This window comes from Lathyrus oleraceus, chromosome 4, assembly GCF_024323335.1.
Source record: "Lathyrus oleraceus cultivar Zhongwan6 chromosome 4, CAAS_Psat_ZW6_1.0, whole genome shotgun sequence".
Lineage (NCBI taxonomy): Eukaryota > Viridiplantae > Streptophyta > Magnoliopsida > Fabales > Fabaceae > Lathyrus > Lathyrus oleraceus.
Window position 1 is genome coordinate 494467215 of NC_066582.1, and position 6635 is coordinate 494473849.

Consider the following 6635-nt stretch of genomic DNA (forward strand, 5'->3'; position numbering starts at 1 on the left):
TATATATATATATATATATATATATATATATATATATATATATATATATATATATATATATATATATATATATATATATATATATATATATATATATATATATATATATATATATATATATATATATATATATATATATAGGCATACCTTTGTAATTTTAAAATCACAACTTCATTGTGTAATCACTTTAGTTTTATTCAATAATATTTTTCTCATTTCTCTCTTCTTATTCTTGAAACCCTAATTGTTCCATCAGTTCCAACAAATTGTTATCAACGAGCCCAAATACGATTCAGAATATCAACGTGATTTCCAGCAATCTATCAGTTTTCAAATGGTGGAACTCTGAGAGGTGGGTTATGCATATGAAGGTCATCTTCAGACTTCAAGATGTGGCTGAAATTGTGAACGATAGAGTACCTGCATTCGAAGAGAATGTGAACGATGTTCAGCAAGCTACGCACAAGGAAAGAAGAAAGAAATATAGAAAATTTATGTTCTTGATCCATCAATGTGTGGATCTTAACGTGTTTGAGAAGATCCTTGAAGAACAAACGACAAAAGAAGCGTGTGACAAGTTAAAGAACTTGTACAGTGGAGATGAAAAGTTGAAGAGGGTGAAGTTGTAAACACTAAGAAAGCAATTTGATATGACTCAAATGAAATAAGATGAGTCGATTTCAGGATTCTTTACACGTATAGTATCTCTAACAAACTAGATGAAGTCGAATGATAAATCAATCATTGATTTGCAAAAGATTGAGAAAGTTTTGAGATCTTTGACTGTAAACTTTCATTATATTGTCATGTCCATTAAATAGTCCAAGAACCTAGATGAGATGAAAGTGGAAGAACTTCAAGCTTCATTGGAAGCTCATGAGATGATACTGAAGTAGAGGAACTTTGATAGGGAGAAAAATGAAGTGATCGAGGTATTTTCCAAGTTTAAATCTATGGTCGAAAGACAGAGCGGTCGAAAGATCAAGATTTTGAGAACTGATGGTGGTGGAGAATATGTGTCGAAAGATTTCGATGCATTATGTGTGAAAGAAGGGATTGTGCATGAGGTGGTGCCACCCTACACTCCACAGCAGAATGGAGTCGCAGGGAGGAAGAATAGAACCATTATGAATATGGTTAGAAGTATGTGGAAAGGCAATCATCTACCCAAACAATTATGGGGAGAAGTTGTGTCAACTGCGACATATATCCTGAACAGATGTCCGACGAAGAAGCTAGAAGGAATCACGCCAGAAGAATGTTGGTCTGGTGTCAAGCCTAGCTTGAGTCATCTGAGGGTGTTTAGATCCATGGCACATAGATATGTGTCAGATCAGTTGAGAAGAAAACTTGACGACAAGTCCAGTCAGATGATCCTGATAGGATATCATTCGACTGGAGGATACAAGTTGTTCGAATGTTGACGGTGGTAGTTCTGCTGACGGGATTGCTCGTTTGTGATCGCAAGCAGGGTCTGTGAAACAGTCGCATAGGATTGATCTGCCCTTCGCTGTGATTCTTGCATGAAGCTCATGTTGTCCGCCAGTTGTTGCTGAATGGTAGAGAGTAGGCCATCATGCCTTTGTTCTCTAGCCATGTGGTCGCGTCACATCTCCTCAGTAATATAGAATCCAGGAGCAGAACCTGCAAAAGAAGAAGATAGTGTGGTGTGTGGTGGTGAAGGGTGATGGGGGGACACATGAGGTACGGGAGATTGCTCTCTCCGATCAAAATCTTCATCAGTGTCGTGTCCCTCCTCATCAGGAACATTAGGAGGAAGTGGACCTAAAACAGGTGGAGCATCTAAAACATAGGTCCGGTTCCTTTCATTACGTACATCAGTATGTCTAGTGCACGGTAAGACAACAGATGGGATAGCTACACCACGAATCATAAGCACATAACCTCCCTCTCTTCTCACTCGGCACAATTTCATATCTTTTAGAAACTTAAGGTTGATTGTGCGAGGAGCTAAGGGAACTAAGGTAGCTATCTCATTGTTCAGGTTAAGAGCCCGAGCAATAGATGTAATGAGTCCTCCAAAAACAATAGGTCCCGCTTTATTAAGAGTTAAAGCCATATGAGAAATCATAAACAGGACCGAATTAATCCTCCTATTTGTGAGGCTTCCTTGTAAAAATAGAAGCTCCCGAGCATTAACCTTGTTTGGATTCTCCCGACCAAAAATAATACATGCCAACAGATATCTAAAAACTCTAATGGTCGGGTTATGGATGGTTGAGGCAAGAATTCCTTCAAAAGAATTTATTGAAGTATTAGACAATCTCTGCCAGAAGGAAAACACCTCAACCGACCAGTTTGAATCCAAAGGGGCCTCACAAATAGCACCTTCCCCATGAGGAATTCCTAACAGACCTGCTAGTTCGTTGGTACTAAACTCATACTCAACAGCAAACATTCGAAATTTAACAGTACCAACTGTACTAGCAGTGTTAGGACTGACAGTATAAATTAAAGAACTTAAAAACTCGACTGTCAGTCGCTCAAAGGTAGGCTCTCTGTTTACAAAAAATAGTGTGCAAGCCTAAAAAATCTAACAAATGAAAAATACTGTGGTAGATACCCAAAGTATACAGACAGTTATCGTCCACGTACCTCGTCGGGAGAATTTCCCGATTTTGCAACCTTTCAATAATCTTTCTCTGTCTATCCTCAGGTTTCCCTTCGCGAAGAATATATCTGTTGAACTCCATTGTTTTGCTCTTTGAATGTGTTGAAGAAGATGAAGATGGGTTTGAATATATATATAGGGTGGTAAAGGTGGGATTTTTATGGATATTGATGGATGAAAATTAAAATGGAGGTTGGAAAGGTAAATTGTATGGTGGGAAGATGATAAATGTAGGAGTTTTTATGGGGTTCAAGGGAGTTTTTGGAAGAGGAAAAAATGGGCTTTGGAAGTTTGAAGGGCCAAAAATGGTGAATTATGTGAATCTGCCCCGCATATACCAGACGCCGTGGCGGGCGCCACAAGGTCTATGGAGGGCGCCACAAGAGCAAATTTGAGCTGGGCCGAAATTTGGAGATTTTGGTATGGGCTTCTCCATGCTCTTTTTGGTCTGGGGGTCCGGATAGCATTTTCTTTGTTTTTCCTAATAGAATAAGGCTTGCACAATTTATGAAAATAAGATTAAAACATTAAACAAATAAATAAATAATACTATTAGACTATAATATGAATATAAAGGGAATAAACACACACATAAATATATATATATATATATATATATATATATATATATATATATATATATATATATATATATATATATATATATATATATATATATGAAATAAAGATTAAAACGTTAAACAAATAAATAAATAATACTATTAGACTATAATATGAATATAAAGGGAATAAACACACACATAAAATATATATATATATATATATATATATATATATATATATATATATATATATATATATATATATATATATATATATATATATATATATATATATATATATATATATATATAGAAATATCAAAGTGCTAACATAATTTGAAAATGTACCAAATGCGATAATATAAAATAAGTCTGGGAAATGCGAAAAATAATATAAGCATAAATAAGAAAAGGTAAACGAGACGGTGAGCTCAAAAAGTAGGGTGGTCCTCTGCCTGACTGGATCCACGAAGTACGGCTATGTCCTGACGAAGCTCTGCTATCTCTCGGTACAAAAAATCAGCCTCAGTAGCATATGTAAGATCGGATACCTCAATCTGTAAAGTAAGGTCAGCCACCTCCTGCCTAAGCTTGGCAGTCTCTCTACGACACTCGGTAATCTGCGTGCGAACATCTGGGGGATGCAAAGATAAATTATTAAAGAGCACAATAATCCTGGGTGAAAGCGTCGTAGGAGTATAATCAACAACAGGAGGGGATCTAGGCTCCTCAACAGTCTCTCCATGACCTTCCAACGCATAACTCCAATTAGCTGGGTCATGAACATTGGTCATCATCGGGTCTGGCAGTGTAAAGTAGTGTATCGTCTCGCTATCAATCAACAATCTGAACTGTCTGGGATTGAAAGAGGCTCTCCTCATCAATCCTCTGTCCAAGCAGAAATCAATATTGATTGTAGTATAGCCACAGAAAGTCCTGAGATGGAGCAGCTTGCGGGACGGACCTAAGGCAGTGGCAATCTGCGTGACAATCCCTCCTACATGAATAATTCCTTCGGATGATCTGGCAACACTGCTAAGGCCACACAACAGAAAGTTCCCATATGCCACAGGGCGTGACTGAGATGCACAGAATAACAAAAAATATCTCCTCCTCACTCAGCAGAGTCTCAGCATCTGGTCTTCCAAGAAAAGAGTGCGCCAGTATCATCTGGAAATACCTCATAGCAGGGTTGTGGATAACCTGGGATAACTGAGTGGAAGGATCCTAACTCCCTCCACCAGAGATATCGCTACAGAATTTCTCCACTTCCCTACTCAAAAAGTATCCCATCGGTGTCTCAGGGATAGCGTCGAGGGTTGTTTGAAAACCTAACAAGTCACCGAACTCCTTCTGGCTGAAAGAGTACTCAGCCCCGAATAACCTGAAAACAGCATGTCCATCTGGTCCAGAGTAAGGATCATAAGCAAACGAACTAAGGAACTCCAAAGTCAAGTTCCTGTAGGTGTTGTTCAAGTCATTAGCGAATTCATCCCATTGGAGTTGGTGGCACAGGAATCTGATGCTTGGCTCGATACCTAGGGCATCCATGCAATCCTGGTCCGGATAGCATGTATGTGCCATAGGGCGCTGGTAGAGAACTATGTAACGCTCCCTCTGGGCGTCATCTCTGAAAATCACGTGCATGTCATCAAAGTTTTGCATCCTGCAAAGGTTAGGGAAAAGGATCCTGAAAACATAAACATTGCAAATGATATTTAGTCTTAACGAGAATATGATTAAAAATAAAATAAAGTAAATAAATGCAGAAAAAGTAAAATAAGATAAGAAAACCGTGGGTTGCCTCCCAAGCAGCGCTTGTTTAACGTCGTTAGCTTGACGATCGGAACTTATATATCTGTCGTAGGAATTGGTGGATCTATCAGAGTGTGGCTGGAGTAGTCTGTTGAAATGTCTTCTTCTTCATAGAGCTTCAGTCTTTGCCCATTTACAATGAATGGACTACAGGTTTCGTTCTTGATTTCTACAGCTCCGGATCTCAGAATCTTAGATACTTTGAAAGGGCCAGTCCATCTTGAACGCAGCTTCCCAGGGAAAAGTCGTAACCTAGAATTGATCAGGAGAACAGGGTCGCCTATATTGAAATCTTTTTTCATAATTCTTTTGTCATGCCAAGCTTTGGTTCTCTCTTTGTATATTACGGCATTCTCGTAGGCATATTGCCTGAGTTCTTCCAGTTTGTGGATGTCAAGGATACGTTTTTCACCAGCGGTCAGGTAATCCAAATTCAAAGTTTTAATGGCCCAATAGGCCTTATGCTCTAATTCAAAAGGTAAATGACATGATTTTCCATAGACTAGTTGGTAGGGAGTTGTTCCTATAGGGGTTTTGAAAGTGGTTCTGTAGGCCCATAATGCTTCTTGGAGCTTCTGAGACCAGTCTTTTCTAGATATAGAATTATTTTTTTTCTAGAATTTGTTTTATCTCCCTATTGGATACTTCTACTTGGCCACTAGTCTGTGGGTGGTATGGTGTTGCTACTCTATGCCTAACTCCATATTTGCTTAAAAGTTTATCAAATATTCTCGATATGAAGTGCGATCCTCCATCGCTTATGACTAAACGGGGTGTTCCAAATCTGGGGAATATATAGTTTTTAAATAACTTGATCACCACTCTAGTGTCGTTTGTGGGTGCAGCTATAGCTTTAATCCACTTAGACACGTAGTTTACAGCTACTAAGATATACTTGTTTCCTAAGGATGGTGGGAAAGGTCCCATGAAATCTATACCCCAAACGTCGAAGAGTTCTACTTCTTGAATGTTTCTTAGAGGCATTTCGTCACGTCTTAAAATATTTCTCGTGCGTTGGCATCTATCACATTTGACAATGCAAGCACGGACATTGCGCCACATGGTAGGCCAGAATAGGCCAGCTTGAAGAATCTTGGCGTATGTCTTAGAGGTGCTCGCATGTCCACCATAGGGTCAAGAGTGACAATGCTCAATTATACTTTTTACCTCCTCTTCTGGAACGCAACGGCGAAAAATGCCGTCTTTACCCCTTTTGAAAAGGAGCGGTTCGTCCCAATAAAAGTTTCTTACATCGTTAAAGAACTTCTTCTTCCGGTGGTAGTCAAGATCAGGGGGTATGATATCAGCAGCTAGATAATTAACAAAGTTTGCATACCATGGCACGTTACTTACAGCTAAGGATTTTTGGAAGTGCTCATGAGGGCCTAGGCTATCGTCTTCAATGGCTTCTAGTTTAGCTATCAGTCTATCATAGGAAAAATCATCATTTATGGGTACGAAGTCTGGTTTCAGGTGTTCTAGGCTAGAAAGGTGATCAGCTACTACATTTTCAGTGCCTTTTTTATCTTGGATATCTAAATCAAACTCTTGTAGTAACAGAATCCATCGGAGTAACCTGGGCTTGGCATCTTTTTTACTCAATAGGTAACGAATGGTAGCATGAT